The sequence below is a fragment of the Ambystoma mexicanum genome, chromosome 8, assembly GCF_040938575.1.
Source record: "Ambystoma mexicanum isolate Mex_15411 chromosome 8, UKY_AmexF1_1, whole genome shotgun sequence".
Taxonomy (NCBI): Eukaryota; Metazoa; Chordata; class Amphibia; order Caudata; family Ambystomatidae; genus Ambystoma; species Ambystoma mexicanum.
Genome location: NC_090929.1, coordinates 338,507,078 through 338,534,135, shown reverse-complemented (window position 1 = coordinate 338,534,135; position 27,058 = coordinate 338,507,078). Strand labels below are relative to the sequence as shown.

At 45.5% G+C, this 27,058-nt stretch overlaps 1 protein-coding gene and 1 non-coding gene across 4 annotated transcripts in view; one reads left to right on the top strand and one right to left on the bottom strand.

The window, feature by feature from the left end:
* Window positions 1–27,058, top strand: part of EXD3 (exonuclease 3'-5' domain containing 3) — a 3,187,846-nt gene that overhangs the window by 2,164,384 nt on the left and 996,404 nt on the right. The window lies entirely within an intron of this gene.
* Window positions 15,344–15,505, bottom strand: LOC138474938 (U1 spliceosomal RNA). Its single transcript, XR_011269156.1, has one exon. It is a non-coding gene; the product is annotated as a U1 spliceosomal RNA (small nuclear RNA).

Genomic DNA, 27,058 nt, shown 5'->3' with positions numbered 1-27,058 from the left:
GCTGACACAGAAAGTGATGTCAGTCAGGAAAGGTACCCTAAACTCCCCTATCGTCTGTCTGGTCTCCCTGTGTCGAGCTTGCTCGACTTTCCTTTCAGTCTTCTTGCCAGGTAACATGTACACCAGCCTAGGTCTCTGGAGGCAGTAGCAAATTGCCCAAGTTAGACGCCCTCTGTTCTTGGATATATGACTTAAAAGCATGATGCCTTATATATTGACTCTTTTAATTATAGAATGTTCACTGACCCTAAAGGTTGCTACTGTTCCTCTCAAGCTAAAATATGAAGCTCACATCTGCTATTTCTTGTTAAAGGTTTTCTGGCTCTTGGACTCCTACGATCAAGGCATCTTCAAAACTCCAAATAACAGACCATCCTATTAGGTTTTGTAATGCAGTAATAAACTATAGCTCTGATAGTGAATTTCGCATCCATTTTAGGACATCAGACATGGTTGATTTTTAAGGCACCAGCGGTGAAACACAGCCACCACTTCAATGTGCCACAAGTAAGAGAGGAGTGGGGGTGAAGGGGGAACACTCCTTGTAACATTCAGGCCACATACGTGCAAAGGGTGACACAGGTAAATGCAGGCGGATACACAGTGGAACCCAAATACAATTGTGTACTGCAAAACAGAGCATGCTGCTTAAATGCAATGGTAAGGGACATAAACGCAGCATGTTAACATAGGAACAAGATAATACTTACAGACATGGGCAACAATGCAAGAGATTACAAAGTAGAGGGGCCCTAGACAATGGCATCAACAAGAACTGGGCAACAAAGTAACACAATACAACCAGGTACATTGCACAGGCAGAGCGGCACTAGTAGCAAATATCCAGACTGGTGGCAAAAGAGAGACAGCAGTACATAGTCTGGACTCAAATGGGTGGGGATGCCCTACCACAGGTCATGGTTCAGTATGCAGACTAGGGATCCAATAGAAGAGGTAGTCACCCAAGAGCCAAAGTAATCTCTGGTGATGTAAGTCTTATGTTCTTTCCTGAAGACGGATGGGTCTTCATTCCTGATGCAGGGAGGGAAGGAATTATGCAAGTAAGACCCCACTGGACCTGAAATCCTGCAACCTAACTTGATTCTCCTGGAACAGCGACCAACAAGGGGAATTGAAGCACAGGATCGCAAGGGCCAGGGAGGGCAATACAAAGCCACTTTATGTTGGGGCCAGCCAGGGCACAGATCATTCATCAAATGCCTGGTGGATGAAGCATGGGGTTTTGGATGAGGTTGGTGTTTAAATTGGGAGCCAGTGCAGGGATTTCAAGGCCAGGTTAACTTGGTCACCGGGTCTAAATCCCAAAATGAGTCTGGCCATTTTATTCTAGATCATGAGCAGTAAGTGAAGAATTAACCTAAGTAGGTCCTGATAGAGGCTGTTAACAGTAGTCCAGTCTAGACATACCACAGCCTTTGTCACTCCACCTTATGGGAGAAATTGTGAATGGGGAGAATGTGCCTGAGAAGGAGGTGTAGCTGGAGATTTCTTAGAGAGCTTTAGGACCTGCAGGGTTAAGGTGAGTGAGCTTTCAAAGGAGAACACCCATGTTTCTGGCCACCCGAACGAGAGAGCTTGGAGAACCCCTTTGGGGGGGCAAGGAAAAGGTAGGGAGGGAAGGAATAGAAGATCCGAAGAAAATGATTGGTCTTAGCTGCAGTAAGGCTCACATTGTTATTGAACATTTATCCCTGGACACACCAGAGACAGCATGGGATGGGACTAGAGGCCAGGGATGTGCCACCTTCCAACTTGAAGGCATTTTGAATGCTGTCAGCATTGAATCGATAGGTGCAAAGGAAGGGTGAAATGAGTTGTGACATAGGCAAGAGGTATGTGTTGAAAAGCCAAGGAGAGAGACCTGAGACTTTACGAACTCCATAGTAAGAGTTAGAGGGAGGAGATGGGAAAGAACCAGACCTGACCCAAGTCTCAATATTGAGAAGGAAAAGGATCCATTCCAGGGTCTTATGTTTGATGTTGCAGGCGTTACCAACATGTTAATACAGGAAGGGATGGATGACAGTGCCAAAAGCAGAAGGTGGGTCTAGAAGGATCTGGATAGTAGGGCAGTCATGGAGGGATGGGGGAGGGCGTGCATAATGTTGGTATGAAACAGGACATTTGCTTTACTGAAGGTGAGGAGTTGGTACAAGGTAATCCTTTCCAGGATTTTGATAGTGAAATTAGTGTCATCAGTAGGACGACAGTTGCATGGTATCACATGGTAATCAGAAGTCTCTTTGGAGGGGTAGGATGCAATCCCTGTTGAGATTCTGCGTAAAGATGCTAGAGTTAAATGAGTGGTTAAACAGGACACATACTTTCCCATCCCTGTCAACCCCAAGTATCGAAAGTACCATTTTGTCGTCTCACTTCAACAAAGTTTTACTGTGAACTCTGCATCTAGATATTGTGTTCAGGCGATATTGTGTGCACTCAAAATGTTTCACTGTGTTGAATTCTACATCTAGATAGTGTGTCCAAAACAACACTGACCGTGCCCTAAATGTTTCCCTGTGTTGAATGCTACATCTAGATAGTGTGTCCAAAACAACATTGAGTGTGCCCCAAAAGTTTTACTGTGCTGAATTCTGCATCTAGATATTATGGTGAGGCGATATGGCGTGCGCCCAAAGTCTCACTGTGTTGAACTCTGCATCTAGATAGTGTGTCCAAACAACATTGAGTGTGCCCTAGATGTTTTACCGTATGGAATTATGCATCTAGAAATTAGGCTCAGGCGATGTATTCCCTACATATGCTATCTATCTGTATTCCCATATAGATATCTATCCCATATATACTGGTTGCTATATATCTGTATGTCCCTATGTATGTCCCCACCATCCTGCTCACGTGCCTGGTCTCAGGCACTTTTACTTATAACCACCATACCACACCACTGCGCTTACTCTCTACTATACACCATTATTCAACTAGAACACAGCTATACCCCTGTTAATTTGGCCTAGCTATTCACATACGAATACGACCCCATGAACACCTCATCACCCTAATAAAACGCAGCTAGCCGAGCACATTCCGGCCTGCTGTTCACATAGGCGTTCCTCAGGCCCAACACAGCCAGAACCCAGTCTAGGTGTACACCCACCAGATTGAACACATCCAACTGATATCCTCAGCACCACACCTATCACTAGCAAGCAGCTATCATTCAACTACTACACCAGCTGCACACACATCCGGTGCACCCACGCACCATACAGCACTCTCTCTACTGACCTGAACTACGGTTCCCGAGTGCGTTAAACCTACCAGCGCTTTGAGCTCATACCAATGATATATAAGGCGCTATATAAATGCAAGTAACATAACGTAAGATGTTGAGTATTTTTGAAGGTCGTCAGTGGTGGCAGCCCAATTTTGCAGAGGGACGTGTACATCTTTCCTTAACTCCATAACTGACGTCTGAGAGCCAGGTCAGAGCAAAGTATGGTAGAGGACTTCAAAACAAAGTGTATCCTTCTTAATAATTCTCCACTGTTTTCCATGAACGTGAAAAAGACCTTCCTGAATTCCTCCACCCAACTCCATTTAATTTGGGCAGTCGTGGATCCAGACCGGTGCATGGCATTACTTTCTTGTGAGATTGATAAGCATTCAGAGCATTGCATCTCCTCCAGCCAAACATGGAACTCTCACGTTCCAATGTTGGAAAGACCTCCTAAATTCCTTTTCATCAAAGCCCTTTGTGGAATCTCTATGGGACTTTAACTTGGATCAAACTTTCTTGATGTGGCTCCATTTTGATCCTTTGCACTATCACTACTTCAGCTTGTAGAGTTCCCGAGTTTCAGGCTTTTTTGGTCCAACTGTCACTTTTTGTGTTTTCCTAGAAGGAGCCAACTTGTTTTTATTTGTATTTATTGCATGATTTCACCAAAGTGTCATACAAAAAGGAACCTGTACAAAATAATGCTTAGTCAACATAAAACAAATGGGAGGAAGGTAAGGCATGTTAGAGAGCAGCTGGTCAACAGACTACCCAAGACCCAGACTACCCCAGACCAATTAAAAGTTCACTATCAGTTTTATTTTGTTCACTTGTAGTAGGGAGTAGGTTGGCACCCATGGGATTGGTTTAGGGGTTGTAAAATCAACACTCGGGGTGACCTACCAGACTCTTCTTAGGACTGTAGCCCCCAATTCCTCCTTCTCTCCCTTAGAGGTCTGCCCCTTCAGCAGGCCCATCAGTCACTTACAGTTTCTGGGATTGATGGTGTCCTGAACCCCTTTTTTTTAGCACCATGAATGTGTCACACATTAGTACTTTCATCTTCTTCTACTATGTACCCCCAACTGTTACCCTTAGGTCATCTGATGGAGTTTGGTGTCATGCATGCATCTGGTTTGAACCCAGGTACTTTAAGCTTTAGCCCTCTTTTGACTTTGCAAATAATTTTCTCTCGAAATGGCTCGTCCTAAGGCTCTTTAGTTTGCCTATGGATCTTATTTGGGCACCATCTCCACCACGCCCCTCATTGCTTTCGTTTTAAAGATTGTCACTCCCTCTCTTCCTTACTCATCCTGTTCACTTTCCTTCTTTGCTGTACCTTAGTCCTTTCCTTCACTTCTCTTGCACCTGCTCATCTTCTCCTTGCCACTGCGCCAGAGTGTAATCTGCAGCCTCCATCCTTCTGCTCGCCGACTCCTAGCTCCCACATCTCCCCGCTGACTCGCTCCTGTTACAAAATCTAGTGAGAAGGACTTAGGAGTGTGAGACCTGTATCAGTTGTGTTAAAGGCAAAAGCGTGCTTCGTGATTTGGTACAGCGCAAGTGAACTATGATTTCCCCAGATAGTGTGACTTGTGTGGTGGATCCTTCTGCATGCTGAGATCAGAAAGCGGCTTGCTGCCATATTTGAATGTGTCCGCCCTTATCGTTCGGTCGTTCAGTTGCACAATGAAACCATCAAGTTTTGTGACTGAATTCTTTCTATAGTATGGAGTCTTTTTTTTTTAACACAACTGCTGGCCCTGCGGTCTGAGATAAGCAGCCTTCGCTGGAGGTGATCAGGAGCTCGTGTCTCTCGACAGATGAGACTAATTATGGTTAACATGTGGCTTGTTTAAAACCACTGTCGAGTGGCTCATTAATTACACTTAGAGCGTTTGCTTCCAGAATCTATTGTGTGTTTCTTGAGCCACAACAGGGTACTCTTGGTGGTATTAGACCTTCTTCATAGAATGCCAGGGATGCGATTGGGGAATCCAGATGACCCCATCTATACCGCCTCTGAGGCATCATGGAATGGGTTGCAGTCCCTGACCACCAGGGCCATTCCACTGTGATACCCTAGCCTACCACATCTGACCTTGTTAAAGGACATTGGGCCTCATTACGAGTGTGGCGGTCCGGAAACGAGGATGCTGGTAAACTTACCGGCACCCTTGCTTCTGGACCGCCACACTAGAAGTCTGCCTGCCGAGGCCGCTGCGCCGGCAGGTCTGACTCTGCTGGGTGCAATGGCCCTGTTAGGCAGAGTTGTCAAGGAAGCACCATTAGCAATGGTGCCAGTGCTTCCACGGGAATGGGGACTTACTGAATGCCCCGTCTCACTCCCCGCTCTGCTGGGACTGTAATGTCCCAGTGGCATCGGAAAGTCAGGCGGGGGATGCAGTGTTTCGAGGTTGGTGGCAACCCGAGGCCCATAGTCTGCATCAATATGAGTACTGCAACCTGGTGGCTCTTTGAAAAACATTTTCCAGACCAGACTGTGCTTGGAGGATATTTCAGAAATGAGGAATCTGTGGGAGGAATTATCCATCAGAAAGAGCAATACTGAAGTTAAGTAACGTGTGTTTGCATTGTTTCAATATGCACTTGCTACCATGAGTCTTTTACCCACATTTTCACGTGTGTTGATCTCATTGCTACTGTGCTGTTGAAGATAATGTGTGATTTTGTTGCCTTCGCTCCAATAGTTCAAAGGCTACATTGCCTAGTGACAGTGTCCTGATCATTCCACTCCTGTTGTTGAAAGCCCATGGCCCTGGCCAGTTCTCTGAGCCATCAAGCTTTGTCGTCGCTGCAAGTCACCCGAGCCCATTATTGCTGGGTATTCAGGTAACCAGGAAAGAGGGTTTATTAAGCTTAACAGGCTCCATTTAAAGTCCCTCTAGGTCAGGTCCCATTGTGTACGATTTCAAAGGTAACACAGCTTTCCATCAAGGCTCCAGTGGTTCACCTTGGCAATGAGATCCAACCAAGGCTTCACCCTTGCAGTAGAAGAGGGTCAGGGGACTAGGAACAGTGAAAACATCAGACCAGCACTCGGATAACTTTCTGGCCATACCGCAATACTGGAATCCCCAAACCGCCCCACACCATTATTCCTGGAATAACCACTTAACCCATTTGAATACAACTACTTTAACTAGAAATGTGAATGCCAGAACGAATTGGACAAAGACTTCAGATGTTACCAAAATACAAATAGCATGTATGACTTTGCCGTTTTGGTTGAAAAGAATAGCATCACTATTGCGATCAAGAAACCACCCAAATATATCTGAATCTGTTTGCTTGCTTTTCAGGGAGCTGTTGCAAAATTGACATATTCAGATTCCTGACATGCAGCCCATGGCAAATGTTGGTGGTGGGGGCTTCAACATCCCCCATCTCTCATTTGGTGCTACGCTCAATAGAATGCAGTTTAGTCCCATAATGAATTTGGTCCAATTGGACACATGGCTATAACACCTTTTCCTTCTCATGCCTTCCTGAGCACCTTATCTATCCCTCAGCCTCATTCCAACTATTGACCTCACTTTGCTCCTCCCTAACACAACTGAAAGTTCTATCATAGTCTATTTTGCCTTTCTGAAAGGCAAACGCACTTGGACTCGTTGAACTATAGCAGCCTGTCCCCTACCAATCCAAGCATTTAATATACAGTAACCCACTTTAGAGTGTTGGCTGCCTGCCATTCACAACCTTGGCATTGAACATATATGGTGGCCCACCCTGGTCTGTGACCACCCTTCCATGCATATATATATAGACCTATGCACGCCAGAGAACGGGTGAAAGGATCGGTATTCCCTTGTCAGTCTTTTACCATCAGCCCCTCCCTCTGCACTGCTACGAAGCGGAAATCATGTTGCATAATTCTGCGGGATTGGGTATCCCTTAATTGGTGGTGGTGGAGGACCCGAAATCCCTTTCACCTTTTATTGATGCCCTTTTCCATCTGAGCCGCTATAAGGTTTAAAGCTGGGCGGGCAGCTCCTGTTACCGAGGCTGGTGAATGGATGTTTGCCAACTTCCAGGGTTTGGGTTTCCCATTGAGGATCGGTCAGGTGTAAATACGCAGAGCTGATTCGGGCAGCCGAGGCTGTGCTCATGCTCTGCGATCCTTCAACGCTTGCTTGGCTTTGGAGGAGTCCCGGGAGGCTTTATAGAGGTGCCCAAAGTCTGAAAAGCAAAAGGCGCAGGTGGTTAGATTATAGATCATGTGATATGGGTCACGTTCAGGGGATTTTTGTTTACAGGGAAAGGTGTTTTTCCAACCCCTTTGCTTATGTACATAGCTTAGCGATTATTTTCATCAGTCAGAAGTCTCTAAAAAGCATCATTCTTTTTTCCAATCTAAATAGTTATTTTCAAAAACGAGCGCTAAAATGTGTGCCTGTAGGAAATAAATACTTGCAAACGCATAGGGTACGCAGACAGCAAAACATTTTTACAAATAAACCTGATTACAGTGAAAGTTAATGTCGCAGACCAGCTCTTGTCCTGGGACAACAGGACAACTCAGCTGAGGAGGAAGAGGACCACCTGACTTAGAGGGGCGTCCAGCTAATTTATAAACCCCAAAGTCCAAGAGGCACAAGTGAAGAGAAAGAATACAGGGTAGTGAGTAAGGAAACATATGTGCCAGTGTCTGCCGGAGTCGGTGGAGAACTCTCTGCAGGTGGGAGAAGCCCAATAGGATCCCCTTCCATAAAATTAAAAGGCCAGCCGTGGATCGTGTGTAGCCTTCAATCAATATATATACAGGTAGACCAAGCAACCCCATCACCAAGTGCCAGACATAAGCATCAGGGGGGCCTCGTTCAGAGTAGGGCTCACTTTCCACTTATTTCTAGCAGTGAGTGGGACCTACAGTGATGCATTAAGTAAATTCAGAACGAACATACTCATCATTGACACTTAAGGCAGATCTAGTTGGTTCCTTCCTCTTCCAGGTTCCTCATCTTCAAATATCTCTGGATATAAACTTATTCAGCCAACAGTGGATTCCAGGTGGCACCGCATCAGCTCTGCTTGTCTACAATGTGCTCCTATGATGCTGGACATGCTGTCAGTGTTGGTGTATACAGAGATATTGGTCACCTCATGACCTCAGCTCCTTCTGTTCTCTGTATGCTGTTCAGGAACACCACTAGAATTATGAAAGTTGCATCTTGCTGAATCCCAAGTTGGACTTGAGGACCTTTAGGGTCTGCTTGAGGCTGACACTGGTCACTGATACCCATGTAGTCTTTCTTAGCTACCTACAGGAAGGAACACGATTTGGAGAACTACAGTTTGTGCCAGTCTGTGCATGGGAATACCCTTCAGTATTTTGCCACTACATTGTACACCTTCCTTGCAGGGCAAGCAACACACTCCCTTTAAGTCTCATGTTTGTCAGCCCTCTTCCAAGAAGGCTAGTCGTCAGAAGAACTGGGGGTGGAACACTGCTCGAGGATGACAAACATCAAGTAGATTTCAGCTCGCATGATTGCGAACTAAAAGAAAAGAAGGAGTATCGTAATAGGTCATGTTCTGCCAATGAACCGCCTGGCCACCATTCTTCCTAACAACTCTACAAGTTCTCATTCCCTATCCAGTGACGAAAAAGATTCTTCTAGAGACTCTCACCCTTGAAGGTACCGTTTCCCTCCCACTCTTCTAAGCTGGAGAAGTGGGCAGAATTCAGGCAAGAGATATTAGATTTCTTTACCAAGTCACCAGCGGTTTAGGTCCCAGCACCATTGGCAGAGAAAGGGTCAAGTACGCTTGAACCACCCAGCAGATGCAGCAACAGCATGCCTGCTGGTTCTGATCTAGCACTGTTACTAAGGACTGATCCCTATGCCGTATGGCTCCAGCTTCAGGCGAAATATTGCTGCACCAGCTTCCTAGATGCCAACACCTTTCTGGAGTTTTCTCTGGCACTGATTACCAATTTATTACTAAAATGGCACAGATCTTTGGTGATGAGGGATATCTCATCCCCTGTGATTTGCTTCCTTTGGATTCAGGGGAGCAGTAAGCATGTGCGTATGCATATGGCAACCCAGATGCTTCCTTGTATCTAACTATTGTGAAGGTTGTTGATAATCTGGGGTTGTTAGCTTCTGCTAAGCGAGTGTTCCAGACATAATTGACCAAGGTCCCTCAAAAGAGACACTTCTTCCCTTTGATCTGGCAACAGGTACCCTATGTTGGCCGCGGATTGAAACCAGCCTCTCCACTGGCTGTTGACAACGACCTTGCCAAAAATCTTATCCGACCCTCAATGATGCAGACTTCAATGGATTGCTTTGCTCCCGCAGATTCCTCACCTGATCGATATCCTCATCCAGCTCTGCTGCTCGGAAACATTTTTGACAGGGGGCACAGTGAACCTCGACTCGGCCGTCTATCGTCGATCCATCTTGCTCGGTGCTCGATCGTCGGCTCCGGATGCGATAAACCACGTCACTATGCCCATGCTTCATTTCCTTTTTTCTGTGCGCTTTCATGCTGTATCGGGAACACGACTTGAGAATGTTTTTGTTTTGACTAAGTTGTCTTGTTTGTTGCTCAAAACCTCGACCGCGATGTCAGGCTTCAAAAGGTGCTTCGATTGCCAGTCCAAAATGTCGATGACCAACCCCCACACCATTTGTTTGTGGTGCTTGGGCGAGAGTCACGTAACGAAAGCCTGTGCGTCGTGTGCCGAAATGCAGTCCAAATCAGTTTGTGAGAGGGCCGTGAAGCTTGCCCGGGGGTCGACCGCTGTCCAAATCTCCTGCATGGTCACTCATCCGGCCTTTCAAGGCCAAGATAGATTAGCCCACACCCGAAAAGGGGAAAGAAAAACATTGTAGAAAAATAAAGAAGCTGTCGCACTCCAGAAGCCATTCTTCTTCGTCTTCCTCGTGAAAGAAGCAACAGCGTCTCCCTCATCGAGACAACTCAAGCTGGGCCCCCCACTCGGGAAGAGTGCGATAGTTTTAAAACTCAAATGCTAGGGATGTTCAAAACCCAAGCTGCTGTCAGTGCCGATCGACCCTACCCTCACCCGGTCCAGCAAGCTTTGGCGGCAAAAGCGAAACGTGGTACTCCCGACCCCACGCTGGCCATTCCATCGATGCCATTGACGTCAACCAAGCCTTTGGGCTCAACGCCATCAAAGGCGCATAAGCTGTTGTCGGCTGTTCATGGTGCTCATGACGTCCATTTGTCATCTAGGAAGCCATCAGCACCAAAAGACTGTTCCATCGTGCGGAAAACGTGCAACTGTTTTTTTTCCATCCACTGTCAAGGTCAGGATTCTTTGAATCCATGCAGTCGATTTTTGGCGCCAACCAGCCTGATGTCCAAGGGGACATGGATCCTATATATTCTGGTACCGGCGGTGTCGATTCTTTTGGCAACCAAGCAGATTTGTTGGCTCTAGCCCAGGGGTTGCATGACGCCAGTGTCCTGGATATGTCTCCAGAATTCGACCTCCAGCAAGGTCAACCCTACACGCATACTCATGCGGAATTCAGGGCCTTGGTTGAAACGGTGGTGGACACACTTGGTTTGAAATCTTCCTCCGCTCCTGTTCAAGGGTATGAGGACATTCTTGATGAGAGTCCTACCGTTGAGCATAATATGTCATTTAATCAAGCTATAGCAGACCCCTTAGCCTCCTTATGGCAGCATCCTTGCACAATCCCCCCGTTAACTCCAAATTCACAGGGTGGTTTCAGCAGCCGCAAGGAAACAGTCAACCAACCAGTCCTTGTCATCTTCAGTTTCTCCGGACAGCGAAGGGAAAAAGATGGACATCATGAGAAGGAAGGTGATTTGCACTGCGGCATCCACCATCAAGGCGGCCAACGACAGGCAGCTGTGGTGCAAGCTGGGTCCAACCCGACGATAAGAAGATGGAGGCAATCGCTCTCTTCCAGATCATGCTGTCACAGTGGCGCTGGATGTTACCGACACAGGGTTCCGGCAGATGGGGGAACAGTGTCTGCCTTCGTCGCCAAGGCTGGATGAAGGCCACAAAATTCCACCAGGAGGTCCAAGCGAAGGTACTGGACATGCCTTTCGACAGAGATCACCTTTTCAGGAAAGTCGTCCACTAGTCCCTACAGGCCATCAAGACAGATGGAGACGGCCCGTTCCCTGGGCACCCTCCAGCAGCCATGCTCTTGTTTTCACTCCTCCAGAGGAAAGTAGAGCAGGTCTTCCAAAGGTTTTTCCTCATCATACCGTCAGCCTTCCAGATCAAATTGTAGAACTGGTAATATGGAAAAGCAACAGTATTTCCTTATAATAATTTTCATCTGAGAAATTAAGGGCCTGGCTTTTTCATACAGTTTGTTTTTCCACCATTGCATGGAGTACACATCGGATAAAATATAACCAGGGTATTTGACTGTTTTTGCTAACACAATAGAAATGCCATCAATAGACCAGTTGAATCGGTATGTCTTCTTTTTTTTTCCATCTGTAAAAACAAGTATATTGTATTTAGACTGGTTCACTTTTAAGTTATGCTCTGCTGCATACAAATAAAATGAAGTCAACTTATTTTGCAGACCATAAGGTGTTTTGTCAAATAATAATAAATCAGCAAAGCCCAAATAATTGAGCTTTAGCACCCCCAGTTTCACCGGGAAAGTGATGACATCTACCCAGCTATCCTCAATATCGCAAATATATAAATTGAACATTACCGCTGCAAGAGTGCAACCTTGTTTGTCCGATATTAGTTGGTATAGCATCAGTAGTCGCACCTGCTCGATTTAATCTAACCTTGTTGAGGTATGCAAAAGGACAATAAGCGACACCAGATATGGGGGGAAATCCATATATAACATTTTTTTCCACAATACTTCTCTAACCACTGAATCAAAGGCTGCACTCAAATCGAGGGAAGCCATTTATACTGCACCTGTATGATTGTGTTTTGTGTTCCATTGAATGTGAGATGATATTGTAGCATTTAGTGAGCACCCCATTGAACGGTGGAAACACGTTTGATATCTTGATAGGGTAGCATTAACATTCATGTGTTCCACGAGCATCTCCAAGATAAGATGACAAAATACTTTCAAGGAGGCGTCAGTAAGAGCTATCGGTCTAAAGTTGTTGGGGTCATTTATAGGACCCTTTTTATAAATTGGAATGATGGTAGCGGACACCATAATCGAGGTAATGTTTGTGTGGCAAATACCGTATCGATTTTATATTTTAATATTTTTGCCCAAAATAGTGTATCTGATTTTAAGAGGCATGCTGGAATTCCATCCGGGCCAACAGCTGTAGATGCATTTAATTTCATAATTGCTCTTTCAACATCATTAAGAGACCAAGGAGAGCTGGCCAACCAAACATTTGTGGGAGGAAGTATTTTTATTTTGACAAAGTCAATAGGCAAGGTACATTTTGACTTAAAATGATCCACCCATTTGAAACCTGCAATTGCATTTTCCTTAACACCTGTATTTTCGTGGTTTATAGATCTTAATATAGCCCAAATATTACATGTCACTTTTTAACAGGTGATACATCATGTTTTGGTTGTCTTTTAGATATTGAGTTACCTTGAGGCTCTTCAGTGAGTTTTTGTACATCTGCAAAATTCTAGATTTTGAGACCCAATAAGAGTCCCTATCAGTAACCTTTCTTGCAAGAAGTCTAAGGGTTGCATTTTTTACTTTCTTTAGATTGAATTCCTCGAGGTTAAAGCTATGCTTATGTATTTTATCAGTAATGGCAGGAACCTTTTTCCTAGCCAAATCCATTAAATGGAAATTGGTTCGCTTTGTTAAAAGTACATCCATATAGACTGGGTCCATATTTTCCATGTACAGTTTATCCATCATTATGAAGTCATTTTTCATCCGCCTAATAAGCTGGTGACAAAGGGATGTAGACCATCTAACTGACAGTCCAGGTCTATCCGTATCCACAAGTGTAAAAACTGGACAAGAGATATAACCCCATTCTCCAATATCAAGTTGAAGGGAAATAGCACAGTGATCCCCATCACCCAAATCTTCAATTGTAACAGGAGCACATGATTTATATAGAGAGGTTGACAGAAAAAAATGATTGATATGAGAGAAAGACCCCCCTCTTGACCATGTATACGTGAGTGTTTGATCATCAGCTTCAATCACCTGAATGTCCCAATTTAAAAAAAATTCTACCCATTTTTTACCATTAATGCCGATGTGACCATTTTTTTTTGTCCAGCTTTTGGTCCTTTATATACACAGCATGAATTGAAATCTCCTCCAACCAAGATACCAATATTCGCATGTCGGCCAAGAGCATCCTCCAAAATTGAATCAATTGTGCCTTCCAATTCGTTATAAGTAATTGAAACCCTATTCCAATATACACATAAAATAAGAATCGGGCTCACATGGGTCAGGCAAGATGATATCTCGACAGCAATTAGTGTCGTCATTGAAAACCAGCTTTGAAGATAGCTTACAAGAATTATTAATGAGGATAGCTAGACCACCTGATGGCTTCCCAAATTCCCCCCTTTTAGCAGATTGAGAATAGCATACAAAACCTTCAACATTAAAGTGCGACATGTGCATAGTCTCCTTTAATAGAATAACATCCAGATGACATATATCCTTAGCTGTGTCCCACCATCTAAAAAAATTAGCTAGACCACAGCTGTTCCATGAGCGGCACAGAATATTAGACTCATTATGGGGATACCATAGTTATTTTGGTAACGGCATTGGCTAAAGTACTATTCAAACCATTCAGAGCAGCTGTCAATGCCATTAATTGTTTCATCGTGTCATCATTAGTAAGTACTGATGCACCCATTGCTGCACTTGATTGATCGTTATTAATTTTCATGACTGGCATTTCAAGAAATGTTTTTGCTTCCGTATCAGATTGAAACAAGTAAGGTGATAAGCCAATATACACAAAGTTTTCCCTCTGCTCCCAGACTAGTTTCATAATCGGTAATGAATGGAATCCACAAATCATTCTGTTATTGTGGTATGTGGTTAATTTCACCCAGTCAATATCATCAGAAGAATTCTGAACGCTGGAATAGACTGAAATGCTTTTAGCAAGAGGGATCGGTTTAGATTGAGTTTACCATTAACTTTCGGGTCACTTTCCCATCTCATGATGAGTGGCATCTCAGGTGTAATTAAAATTTTGCCATTTTCCAATTGTTTCACCTTGGTATTCTGAGTATCATGTACTACCACTTCATTAGGAGCTAGGTCAGAAGATGTTCAAGACAATATTTCCCCAGCAGCTAGCGGTGGAGTTACATTCTTTTTAGACACTTCAATATTTGAGGCCACAGCAGTATATTAAAAAGCGATATTGTGTGACCTTTGACACAATAGTATCACAGACAGTGATAGCCATGCAGTCCCAAAGATAGCTTTTGGTGTCATGGGCAGTGATCAAAGGTTAGTTGCTTGTGATTTCTTTGAGTGTCTATGTGTTAATATTTTTCAGAAATAGACCGAGTGTAGCGAGGGAGCTATAAGGTTCTAGGGAAGGTTTGGGGGGGTTCAAGAATTTGTTTTCAAATATGGGGTTGAAATGGTGCATTTTACAGACGAAACGGTGACCAAAAAGCCATAAATTTACAATCAGTTCTAAAGAGGAATATGAAAATTCCATGTCACCAACAGCAGAAAAGAACATTTTACAACACAACACATTTTAATGATCAATGTGTCCACAGTGTAGGACAGCACTGTCACCGATGTAACACATTGTCATGCTGGTTGTACCCACAATATGCCTCTGTAGCAACGTGTCTATGCTGGCTGTTCCCAATTTAGGCCAGCATTGTCCTGTACAAAGCATGATTGATGCTGCCTGAGCATGTGCAGTGTGCCCAATACATATGGTAGCTTATCTCTGTAATACACATTACTTCTGTGGTGATGAAAGAAGCATAATTCAATTCAACAGATAAAATGTGGAAAAGCGATCACCCAAAGGTGAACCTAATTGAAGAAACGCAATGTGAGCACAATCTTAAAGTATGCAACCTAGCAGGCCTAGTGCACACTTTACCTTTTCTTTCACTAATAAATAGGGGGGAGAGTGCGAACACAGTCCCTCACTACCAGAAATAATGCAGTCGTGTATCCCGCATTTGGGAACATAGCAGGGGTCAGCAAATCCGATGTGCAATTGGTAAGCCTCACCCTGGGAGATCTGCCCTTGAGATCAGATTCTACCCTGCCAGCTAAGTATGAGTTGCATGCAAGAGGGCAGGGGTTGGGTCAGTTCTGGGAAGACCCGCTAAGCGTGGGTGAGAAGGCAGGCCCAGCCCCAACCCACCCACCCCCCGGAAGCTCTGGCGTCTGCAGAGCTGCCTGTCCCGCGTATAGAGGGAAGCTCCATCAGGCATAGCCCAACAGAAGAGCAGATTGTAGCGCAGTTCCTTTCTCCCATCAGGCCCTGCTCAGCCTGAGATTTGTATAAATAGCAGGATGGCTCGAGCAGGCCTTTTGCAGTCTGCCCACTGGCCTGTCGGCCATGGTCTCCTTAGCGGAGCTGCTCAGCGCTGGCTCCATTGACACCATCATAATCATCCTGGACCTCAACGCTCCACCACCCCTGAATCTCAGAGTTCTGCTCAATGACAATGCTGAAGCTTTGACATCTTTGCCGTAACCATATGCCGTGTTGTGTCAGACGAGCCTGCACCGAGCCAAAGGAAAGTATTCCCTTGTCCGCGCCCAGAGATCACTGAGTCTTCCAGTGCCATCCACTTGGCACAGCCTACTGTTCCCAGCGTTTTCTACCCACAAATCAGCACCACTGCCAAACAGAACTGCATCATTGGGGCCCATCGCTGCTGATCTCCGACTTGACCCCAGCCCAGCGCACCCATGCTTCTGGCCTGATGCTGAAAAGCCTGGCTCGTCCATACCCACCAATTACTGACCAATAACCATAGTCCCCTTCCTTCTTAAAATTCTAGACAAGGTAGCTTACCTTCAAATCCAACAATACTTGGAACGTAACTATCTATTAGGAGCACGACAGTCAGGCTTCAGACCCCAACACGGGACTGAAACTGCACTGATTGACTTAAAGGCACAAATTGATGCGCTCAGAGACAGTGGAAAGGCAGCACTTCTGCTTCTACTTGACCTCTAAGCGGCGTTCGACCTAGTTGACCACAAAATTCTATGCAACCACTTGGATTCCGCCACCCACTTCTCACAAGAAGCAATAAGCTGGATCCAATCCTTCCTTGACAACAGGACAATGCGCGTCTTCTCACCTACAGCGGCTGCTGACCGCAATGCCCACCACCTGTGGAGCACCTCAGGATTCTTGTGTGTCCCCCACCCTGTACAACATCTTCACAAAGCCCCTTTTTAACTATCTAGATGGTCTGGGTATCACCTACACAAATGTCGATAATACCCAGATCCTCATCCCATTGACGGAAGATTACAACAAGGATTTGGCGTTTGTGAATAAAGTGTACCTCATCATCCAGGCATGGATGGCCTCTCTCGGTCTATGGCTGAATGATGACAAAACGGAACTCCTCATCCTCAGTACCCCTGCCAACATTAACAAACTTGGCCACAACTACTGCAATTTCAGAATAGATGACAACATTACAGTAGCCAAGGAAGTCAAAACCCTTGGCTTCTACCTTGACTCCACCTTAACCTTTACAAAACAAGTCAACTCCATGGCCTCATCCACTGCTTATACCTGCAAGCTCATCAGAGCAGCTAAGCCCTTCCTCTCCTCCAACAATTGCATCACCCTAGCTAGAGCCCTTATTTTGTCTAAACTGGACTATTGTAATGCCCTATATTTAGGGAGTAACAAATATATTACCAATAAAATCCAGATTCTACAAAATAATGCTCTGAGAGCAGCCTTAATTATTCCTAAGAAAGCCCACATCTCCAACATCAGAAGAAACAATAATTGTTTACCACGAAAGACAAAATCCTTCTAAAAACAGCCTCTCTAACCCACAAATGTATCCACAATGCTGGCCCACAATACCTCAAAACTAGATTCACGAGGCAGTCTTCCAACCGCCCCACAAGAACTGCCAACGCCAATCTCCTAACTGCCCAGATTTATATGTACTAAAACTGGTGGAAGCAGCTTTGCGGTTAAAGCCGCCCAATACTGGAACTCCCCACCCCACCCCTCATCCCCACTGCCCCTGAGGGAAGATCTACCCTATCTTCGCTTTAGATCCAACCTCATCAACTGGATCAAGGAAAATGACCTCTGACCTCCCTATCACTCTTACCATGTAATTCTGTATTTACCATACATATTGTGTTAATTTCCTGCCATGTGACCCATTTTATATAATAATGCCTTTACCTATAACCTATTGCATAAAATGTCTGTACCTGCACAGTAATGTAACCTAAGCTGAACAACCCTCTTGATACTTATTGCGCCCTGATACTCTCGGGTCTAGCGCGCATTACAAATATTAAAACAAACAAACAAACTTAACGCTCACTGTTTAGCATTTTATTGATTTTGGGCAGGGGGTGCGCCTGAGGTGCTTTGTGAACATCAGATAAATACATCCAGTACCGTAATTCACAAAACTTTACTGCAAGAGGGGTAGCATAAACCACCTCAAAGGGGCCGTTCTATCTGGGCTTGTTCCACTGGCGGGCAATGTTTTTAATACAGACGAGGTCAATAGGTAAAAGCTGAAGATTAGGTGACGTTGGTGGAGTATCGGCTGCAGAGCTGGATGTTACTTTAGTCCTTGACGGCATGATCTGTTGAGAGATACATTTCATAGCTTTGGTTAGGGCATACAAGTAGCTATACAATTTGTCCCCTAGAAAAGAGACAGTCCTGTGGGCATCATATACTCTCCTGACTGGAGATAGTGGCGTGTGCATGCAGCGCATATTACCACCTTGTGGGGCGATAAATGATGATCCATGCAGGGCTGTATGCGCATGCTGAACAAAGCAGGAGGCAAGCAGTGCACCCAATTCTTTTTTAGGATGGTGCAAAGCTTGGATAGTGTACTCTTGAGAAGATCATTGATCCTCGCCACACCTCTGTTGGCCTGGGGGTGGTAAATTGTACACATCCGATGCTTGATACCCAACAATGCAGTAATTTCTTTAAAAAGCTCATTGAAGTGTGTGCCATTATTGGACCTTAAAACTTTTCACACGTCCCATATTTTGTGTCACGGTGTGCACAAGGACCAGCCTCCACCCTCCGTGAGAAAGGACACACAACCATTATCAGATAGCAGGATCCATTACATCTTTCTCCCATGTACGCGTAGTAGATGTGCAACTCGCGGGATGGCCCAGTAGGGGCGGGGCTGTGTACCTCAGATAGTTCATAAAGTGAGACCAGTACTATAACTCTGACACAATGGTACAGTTGATGACCATTTTAGTAATTGCATCCTCCATATTGGGGACAAACTAGTCCCCTGTATGTCTGCAGCGATGTGTTGCTTGGATACATGGGAGGGGTGATGCAGTTGGTCAAATGCGACCAACAGTTATTCGTACAGCATAACTGATTTGGCCGTTGTTTCTCAACACAATGAACCTGTTGGCGATTGCTTGAATCCTCTTTTTAACCACAATTTGTTATCTTCCTGTGGGGGTTTGTCCCTGCAGTTAGTAAGGAATTGTAGGAATCGGGCAATTGCTCCCTGCTCTGCGCTACCACTGACTACTTGGGGACACTCAGCACTGGTAAGCGGATTGCATGGCTACCATGTCACAGCAGCGTTGCCGAGTGAAATCTTGTCTGTATCGTTAGTATGGGCGGTGCATTTCACCTCTGCTGTCAAGGATGGTTGGGATACAGCATCAATTTGTTTGTCTAGCAGTGCCGCATGTTGTACCAGGGACCCTTTAGCTCTCCTAAAGCCCCACCCCCTCTTCCATTGTGCCAGGCCTGCATGCACTGTGGTGGTGACGTAAGCCGAATCAGAATAGATGGTGACACACCATCTTTGAGATGCTAAAAGCGCCTCAATGAGTGCTATAGGTTCGGCTGCTCTTCTGCACTAATACCTAGTATACGCCATCCACCAGGCATACTACTGCCGCCCCAGTGTTCCTCAAACCTGCACTCTGGATGATAGTTGCTGACCTATCAACGAAAAGAACCCTATAGCCCCTTCAAGGTGGCAATCCCTTACTTTTGTTTATTTTATTTTTAGAGCGCGCCACACCCTGGGGTATCCGGGCGCTATACAAGACAGCTTAAGGTATATACATACATTAATACAGTTGATAACACACTATTACAGAGTGATATATGTACATGTAATACTGGGGGTATAAACAGCACATCAATACAATATAGTCTATAGGAGCTAGGCGTGTGCCGATCCAAAAATATCAGTGAAGGAAGCTATGAACATAGGTAAAGGGCCTAGTACATTTGGTTTATAGGCATCAGGTTGGTGCACTAGAAGTTAGTATGTAATGTCCTTAGTGAAGAGCCAGTCTTTGGTGTTAGATCTGAAGCTCTGTAGACTGTCAGTGCGCAGGTTGGGTGGGAGGGCATTCCATGCCTGGGCTGCTTGGACCAGGAAGCTAGTGCCTCCAGCTCTTTTAAGGTTGAAGCGTGGTGAGACAATGCAGCAAAAGTTAGCTGATCGCATAGGTCTATGTTTTTAGAGCAATTTTGTCTGAGTTATTTGGGGGCAGCATTATGAAGACATTTGTGGAAGATGGAGGCCAGTTTCAAGTATATTCTATCCTGGATAGAGAGCCATTTATGGGTTCTTCTGATTTCAGAGATGTTGTCCTTTCTTGGGATGCCCAGTGCAGTTCTCAGAGCATTGTTTTGCAATGTTTGGCGTTCATTAAGTACTTTTTATTTGCGCCTGCATATAGAGCATTGCAATAATCAAGTTAGCCAGGATCATACGACTGTTGGAAGAGAGATAGTTTTTACAGGCATGGATCAATATGTAAGTGTAAGCCGTCGCTGTCGCAGTGGCGTTAGCTTGTTTCTTGAAGTTTAAGGCTGAGTCTGGATGAAAGCCTAATGTTTTAGTTTCTTTAGCAGTCGTAATCAGGTTGACGTCTATGCTGAAGGTGGTGTATGTGGGGTCAAGTCTGTTTTAGGTAGGTGGGGGCACCTAGTATGTGAATTTCAGTCTTGTTGTCATTCAGGCCCAAGCTATGGGTCGCCATCCATGCCTGAATGACGAGGTAGATTTTGTTTAGCAGGTTATAGTCCAAGTCATAGTTGCCAGATAGGGGATAAGTATCTGGGTGTCCTCTGCATAGTTAGTGTAGATGACACCCAGATGGTCCAGGATGTCGAAGAGAGGTTTAGTAAACACATTGTAAAGTGCAGGGGAGACACAGGAGCCTTGGGGACTCCGCAGGTGATGGGATTGGGGTTGGCTGCGTCTGTCGGAGAGAGTACTCTCATCGTTCTGTTGAGGAAGGATTTAACCCAGGTAGTAGCCTCAGGGGAGAAGTTTTCTGCTGCTGATAAGTGCTTGCATAGTGTGCTATGATCGCCCAGATCAAAGGCAGCAGAGAGGCCTAGTAGTAGAAGTAGTGCACATTGTCTCTTGTCTTTGATTAGGTCTATTTGCATTTTTAAGTCTGGTAACGCTGTTTCTGTTCCATGGAGAGGTCTGAATCCGGATTGTTTTAGCCATAGAAGGTTGTTAATATCTAGGTAAGACTGGATCTGGAGATATGCTGCTTTGTCAATAATTTTGAGAAGGAAGGGGACTATTTTTATAGGCCTGTAATTGGTTGGGATGGATGGGTCAAGGGAGGCTTTTTTGAGCAAGGTAAGTACACATGCGTCTTTCAGGTTAGTAGGAACCTGGCAAGATTTGAAGGAGGCGTTTATGAGCCTAGTGATGAAGGGGGTAAGGTTATAATTTGGGCAGGGCAGATGTCACCTTGGCAACATGAAGATTCCAGAGAATTAATGATTTTTTCAATGTCTGTGGTGGAGACTTGGGCGAATTTGAATTCGGGTATAGTATTCGTAAGGGTTGTAGTGTTCTGGTGCAAAGCTGATTCAGTGCCCCTTATGTTGAGTCTCTTGGAGGCAATTTTCTTTTAGAGGGTAGTAATTTTGTCCACCAAGGCATTTTGTATGCTGGTGCACCAGTCTTTATTTTTTGAGAGGTCGTCATCTGGGACTATGGGTGATTCAAGTTTCCTTAGGATTCCAAATAATTCCTTATTACTGGAACTTGCGTTTTGAATCCTATTATTGTAAGTTTCCTGCTTAGTTTTTATGATCTCTGCTTTGTATCGACCCGAGATTTCTGAGACTATGTCTTTGTTTTCCTTAGTAGGAAGGGTTTTCCATGCAGCCTCACATTTCTTTTTTTCAGACCTCAAGGCTTTCAGTTGTGGTGTATACCAGGTATTGAGGTGATCTTTAGGTCTGCTTTTGCGGAGTTTGAGGCGCAATAGCATCTAAGGCAATTGTCATAGTGTTGTTAAAAAGCTCTATTAATTCCTCAGGGTCTTTGGAGTTACTAGCGTTAAGTGTTGGGGTCAGCAGAGGGGCTAGCTTTTCAGCAGTAATATTACGCTTATTTCTCGTAAGTAGTGGAGGCGCAACAACCTTAGTGATTGGACCTGGACGGTTGGCATTGATCATAAAGGATATGAGGGAGTGATCTGTCCAGGATTGAGGTTCAATAGCTGACTGCAGTGTTGCAGTTGTGGTCGGCCAACCAGTATAGTGTTCGTCCTTTCATGTGGGTTGGTTGGTTGATTCTCTGTGTAAAGTTAAGTTCATTTAGGGATTCCTCTAGGGATTTTGCTGGCTGGTCGCTAGCGTCAGATAAGCCTAAGTTGAAGTCCTCAAGTATAAGGATTTGTGAATTAGGTTTAGTGTTATCTGAGATATTTGGGATATCATCCTCCTCCCCTTCAACCGACAAACAATCTTCCTCGGTGCACTGCTCTGTTAGAAAGGTGGCTGGATTCACAGTTTCACACCTCACTATATGGACGTTAATGCTGGACAGGATGATTTCATACGTGGATGCCCGCTGTGTGGTCAGAGTTGATTTGGACCGCACCAAAATGGCGAACACTGCATGTCCCACATATAGGGTTACAGACCAACCCATAACAATTGTGGAGCTTGTTTCAATAGCAAATGTAGCTGCAGCAAGTGCCTGTTTGTATGGGAACTGGCCCTACATTACAGAATCTAGCAGTCCGCTGTAGTAGGCCAAATGGCTTGTGGCCCTTCGTACTCTTTTGTGTCAGTGCTGCAGTCATCAATTGGCCATTTGAATGGGAAAAGAGATAAAGCCCTTGCGTGATATCAGGGGTGGCCAGCACTCGGGCCGTGGAGATCACTTCTTTTAGAGGGTTAAAATGTGTGAGCACGTCCTCCGTCCAGTTAATCTTATGGCCATTCTTTTGGGCCTTAAGGCCCTGTAGTAGGGGCCTGGTGTGTGCTGCATAATCTAGGATCCATTCCCTACAGCAATTACACAACCCTAAAACATTTAGCATCTCTTTGACAGTTTTGGGCTGTGGGGTTCTGTACACTGAAGTGGTGCAATCGGGTATAATTCTTTTCCTGTGTACTGATATTAGCTGGCCCAAATAAAACACTTCTTGGAGACAATACTGCAGCTTTGTCCTATCTTGTAAGCCAGTAGCTCTAGGTAGGTGATTGAATCCTTCCTGCACTGCTGTTCACTGTCGCTACACACCAGTAAATCATCAACATACTGAATGATAGTACTGGGCACTTGGATGTTCCCTAAGTCAGCATGTAAGATCCTGTTGAAGATGCTGGGGGACTCTCAGCACCCATGAGGCAATCTTGTGTGCTCGAAACGCATTCCCCCATGCGTATACGCAGTGAGGTACTGTGAATCAGGGTGCAGGGGTATGGAGAAGAAGGCGTTTTTAAGATACTACAGTGAAGTGAGTCGCCCCCTTAGGGGATGCTGCATCGTATTGTTGAAGGGTTCGGAACTACAGGAAATTCTGGCTTGGAACGTCATTTAGAGGATGAAGTTCCTGGATCATCCTCCAACTTCTCCCTTTAGCCTTTTTTATCGGATAGATCGCTTTGTTAAATGGGGCGATAGAGCGCACTATTATCCTCTGAATCAGGAGTGCCACAATAGTATTCTGTATGCCCTCCTCGGTTTCTTTGGACAGCGGGTACTGTTTAACTCGGGGCAGCACTGCACCTGGCTTCACTGTTATTCTAACCGGCGTCACCCCCTGCAAAAGCCCTACATCGTGGGCACTGGTTGTCCACAACCTTTCTGGTACTTGCTCGAAGTCACTCTCAGTAAATGGGGGTGGAGTGACGAGGGCCATCAAGGAACATTGCACCTTCTGATATTGTGCCATCATGTCACAAGGGATACAAATTGCTAACATGATTTCTCTATTGTCATCCCTGTCCTCAAACAACTCTGCATCTTGCACTTCCTTGAGGGGCACAGTTGAGTCAATACATAGAACTGTCCACCACTCGCACCCATGAGTATATGCACAACCACAACAATCCTTTTGGTCGACGCAACCAGGCCCTGCAAATCTAGGGACAGCATTGTGCCTGACACAAGCTGGAGGGTTATCATGGGTTGGAAAATGAAATCTGATTTTACCCACCAACCCGCCTTGGCAATCTGGAGCACTGCCTCCAGTTATTCCATAGACAAAAATGTCTGGGTCTACAGGGATGTCGCGGACCACTACCTCTCCTCCTCAAGCCTGAATGATGACCATTGCCTTTAAAACACACATATCTGGGGTGGTGCATACCACTCTGCGGTCTGTAAAGGAAATGGTCATGTTCAGCTTGTTCAACAAATCCTGTCCCAACAGATTTATGGGGAAGGCCTCCGAGTATAGTAAGGGTACATGCACCACTTTCCCTTCTATTTTGATAGATACCTTTTCTGTGTAGGGAACCGTAGCGACAGCCCCAAAGAATCCTTGCGTGCCGAGAGTTTCACCTGGTAGCGGGAAGTTTCCTTCACTGATGCATGATTTTAGTGGCATCTGTATCGACCATAAAAATGAATTGCTTATTACCTATCTCAGCACCCACCAAGGGTTCCTCGTCAGGGTGAGTAGTCATAGGCCGGACTGGGCATGCAAGAGCTTTCTGTGGTCTGTCCTAATCAGGCTACGTGTTGGTACCCGGAAACGTGAAGGGGATTCCTCCCATGACACTGACCCCTCGAGAGGGTGCTACTGATCCATTCGGCACTGCATTAGATGTGTGCATCTGACCGCTTGCGGCTGCACACTAGGCAGTGCTTGGGCCTGCATGTTTGGGGGTTTGGGGACAACTGGGTGTAGGCATGATGTATTTCATACTGTATGGAGGTGAACCTGGGCGGCTGTGGTAGTGTTGGGGCAGGTTGATTGAATGTATTATGCCCCACTCCCTGCCTGCTTCTGCATTCTCTTGCAAATTGTCCCCATAATACCACCGCTCCAAAATTGAGACGTCCCATACCACCTCTGGGTCCCATTCCACTGAACCCCCCTTAGCCCCTTTGCTCCCTTGAAACCCTCCTCTCCCCCGCTACTTACCCCCTTGATGCCACTCGAGATACTGATGCGCGACTCCCCACCCCACTGCCCCTCTCCTCCACCTGGCCAAAACACTGCTGTACTTACATATGCGCAAGCTGCAGCCTGCTCTACTGAATTTGCCTTGGTGTTTGCTATCACTGCCCCTTCCACTGCTATTTTAGCTAACTACTTCTGTACTTGTTTTGCTTCCTCTGCCTGCAATCTCTGAGCTGTTTCCTTTTCTCGTTCTTTAATCCTTTTGCAATGGTGTATTATTATAGTCTGAATCTCAGCCCACCCCTTCGCCTCTATGCCCACTATCTTGTCAAGCGCTTTCTGAACTTTCTTGGGCAATCCCATTAACTAACTAAATAAAAAAAGAGGTACTAAAGGATCCCACTGGTCACCCGTCTCCGCTCACCACTTATCTCCTGCACTTTTAAAATGTATTGACCGGTATCTTCATCGTCCCCCCATGATATAGTGCATTATAGACATGTTCCCCTGCAATTGCAACAAGTAGGCTTTTCATGTCTCCTACCACCAAATGGACCGCTGCTGTCTGTTTTCATAGGCGTATATTCACTTCCTAGCCCTGGCAGTAAGGGCCGGGAGCACCTTGATCAAATTATGTGTATCCATTTGCACCCATGGCACATAGTTCGCATCCCAGGTCCCTTGTGTATTAACAGGATTTGCTTGCCTAGTCTTCGCACCACTCTCTGCTCACCACGTCCCTTTTTCCTTGCCACTGCTACCCACCCAAACCTGCTCCTCAATCGCTAGCCCTACAAATGTTCTACCCTTGAAGTAATTTCTGGATGCCCTAGCGCCTCACCTCATTCGTCTTCAAACTCTTCCACACTGTCCCAGTCTCCTTCCTGTCCCTCTTGGAGTGCCTTCCTGTCTGAGCTCATTGTGCCATAGCCTGCACTTTCTGCCTCTTGATCTGTACTCCTATGCTTCTCGACACGCACATCCTTAATGGCGGTTCTATCCAGTCTGAACAAAATGTCCCCGGCCCTCCACTCGTCCAAACCACACCCTTGTTTATTCTCCCCACTTTTACTGCCCTCAACCGGGTCAACTCTGCTTGTGTTGCCTGCAGTGCCTTCTCCAACTCCTGTGATTTGGTCTCCCGCTGTGTAATGCTATTTGGGGTTGGTCGATATGGGGGTGGAGCAATGGCTGGCGGGGCACATATGTTGGAATGGTGTATCCTGTGACTGGGTGAGCGTTGAGTGTATAGAGCCCCTCTCTCGGCGTAGGCCGTGTCGCTTCTTATGGCGCTGTTGTAGTTACTACATTTGGAGGATTTGGGGAGCACTACCTTCGCATAGGGGCATACACCTGGTTGTATCCTCGACATCCTCCACCATTTTCCACAGGTCTAAGATCTCTTTTGGCTTCTGCAGTTGTTTCCCCTATACTTAGCAGTTAGAAACCTGTTCATGTGCTCTAATATCTCTCTATTGGTAGAACTGTGCTTTGGCCAGGGGCCGGGCATTCCCCCTTGGATCTCTACAAACCCCTGCTTGTGGTACTTCTCTATTTTGTTTTTGTACAATGGCAACGCACTACACATATATTTCAGCTGAGTCGTTTCCCCCATATTAACAATGGTATATTCAACAGAAGCTTTCAATTGGACGTCGCACACAGTATTATTGCAACCGTCACTACCAATCCTCTGTTCCCACAACCTGGTCACCCTCTATTCATGCCCCCCCTCTTCACTCACTCCCACCCTTCTCACACCACACACTCACTGTTTTCACCGGGCCTCCCTTGGCATGCTCTGAGTTCACGATAACCGCTCCACACACTAAAACAATAAACTAAAATAATAAGCTAAAACAATGACCACTACTTTTTCTCTTTCCCCCACCCAAAATATATTGGGCACAGGAAGCCGAGTCCTTTAATTATACAGAGTTCCTACCTTTTGTATCCTCCTTGTCAAAGTAAAAAATTGCGCCACCGTCTCCCTTTACTCGGAGAGGATCCCACACTCCTTTTTTCCTCCTTGTAATCTCCTTAGTAATAATAATATGAAAACACAAAACACGCCATGTGGCCTTTTCACACTCTCCCATCACCCGAACATACACACACACACTTCACTTCCCAACTCATTCTTACCCCTTTTGTTGTTACTTGCAAGAGCTATTCTTATGTTGGCATGTTTACCCAAGCTCCTCCATCACAGGTCTCACCAATGGCCTGCACTATCCTAGGAGCGGCGCCCTGC